Source organism: Symphalangus syndactylus, chromosome 13, assembly GCF_028878055.3.
Source record: "Symphalangus syndactylus isolate Jambi chromosome 13, NHGRI_mSymSyn1-v2.1_pri, whole genome shotgun sequence".
Classification (NCBI taxonomy): Eukaryota; Metazoa; Chordata; class Mammalia; order Primates; family Hylobatidae; genus Symphalangus; species Symphalangus syndactylus.
Genome location: NC_072435.2, coordinates 69,876,607 through 69,878,788, shown reverse-complemented (window position 1 = coordinate 69,878,788; position 2,182 = coordinate 69,876,607).

Here is a 2,182-nt window from a genome sequence, read left to right as displayed (position 1 = left end):
TGGACACTGAATTGCCACATAAATATATTTTTATTATTATTTCAATGATGGAAATTTCTGACTAGTTAAAAGTAAATTTGCATCACTATTAATTTATCACTCTAAAAGTTTTGTAGTCATCAATATTTTTGGCATATTTATCACCCATCTTTGGAATATATTTGTGCTGTTGCAAAAGTTTTGAAAACCTCTGGTTTTTAGTATAAAATTTATCCTCTAATTTGTTGAAAATTTGTTTGTGATATTCTAAGCCAAACCTTTTGAATCCCAAACAATTATTATATTTTGCCAGTATGTGATCCTGGAAAAAAAAGTCATATTTTACTGCATAAAATCAGGAAAGGTGAGTATGATTTTCAAGACTATTTTAGAATTTGTACCCAAGAAATCAAGACTATTTATATTTATACTTTTTGGTATACCCTTTCCTTGGATAATAAGCATCACCTCAAAGTCTAGTTTAAATGGGAAAAGGAACATACGGTCAAAGGTATTACTGAGAAAGAAAAATACACAAGAGAATAAATCAAAACATTATCCACTAAATCAATGACTTCCCTAGGCTCAATAGTCTACAAGTAGAGACCATTATTTCATGTTCTCATTTTATGCACGTAAAATACCATCTGAGAGTCATATTACTTCTTAAAGTCCTGGAATACACTGCAGGAATAGAATTTTTATGTGCATGATCTGCTTTAAACAGGAAACGTAAAATGAGACTGGGAAAGTTAATTTAGTATCTTTTATGCAAACTTCTATCTCGTCACTTAAGGGAATTTTAGTATAAGAAGAAAAAAACCCCTAATAAATCAGTAAATGTGAAAACCACAAAAAAAATCAGAAAAAACAAGTAAAAGTTCTTAAAGTATTACATTTATTGTGGTTAAAATTTAATCCTGTAACAAAGACCTTATGATTTGCACTGTAAAACAAGAGCACTTTGGTGATTTGATGATGTATCCTCCCTCACCAATTTCAGTTTGTGTTGTGTGATTATTTCTGAAAACATATTAGGTTTTCACATAGTTTTTTTTCTGATAAATTGATTTCAGAAAAATGAGATTTTTGTTGACTTTCTTTTCTAATTATAATTTTCTAATGTCTATTTTAAGAAATGAACCATAATAGGATCACACAATAAGAGGAGATAAAATTCCTAATGTTCACACATTGCACATCTGACCTAATTATTCACAGGTTCTGGTGTAATGTAGTATTTTATTATTATATATTTTGATGATAAATTATTTTTTATTGAAGTGAAAAGGATGACTGACTTTCCAATGTGATATTGGCAATCTCCCTGTTATAATTTATACTACTAGGCTTTTGAGAAGATAAAAACACAAATTTCATTACAATCATTAACAAACTAAGCTTTATTTTTGCTTTTATTGCAAGGCTACTTCAAAGAATAACCAACATACAATATGTCGACTTTTGAGAACAGTTTTATGAGGTTCTGTAGTTCGTGCAGTTCATTACATTTTGAAATTAAATGAAATGATTCATTATATTACCGCATATGACCTTATATTACTAATGCATTTATTAATATTTTATATGCTGACAATCAGCAATAATCACAGAAACAAGTCAATTCACTGAAATAAGACTGGTACTGCTTGTTAGGGTTGTGAGGAAAAAATTAATTAAGCAAAACATTATTCAAGAATGGATGTATTAGTCCATTTTCACGCTGCTGATAAAGACATACCCAAGACTGGGTAATTTATACAGAAAAAAAGGTTTAATTGGACTTACAGTACCACATGGCTGGAGAAGCCTCGCAATCATGGTGGAAGGCAAAAGGTATGTCTTGCATCACGAGAGGAAAGACAGAGAATGAGAACCAAACGAAACGGTTTCCCCTTATCAAACCATCAGATCTCATGAGACTTTTTCATTACCATGATTACAGTATGGAAGAAACTGCCCCATGATTCAATTATCTCCCACTGGGTCCCTCCCACAACACGTGGGAATTTTTGGAGTATGATTCAAGGTGAGATTTGGGTGGGGATACAGAGCCAAACCATATCAATGGACTATCCAGTTTAACTACAAAATAAGGGAAACTAGGAGCTTGTTGATAAATGTTAAACCTCAGATGATGATCTTTACATATTTATGGAAACCTACTGTATCTTTTCCACTTACCTGGACTTACAATAGAATG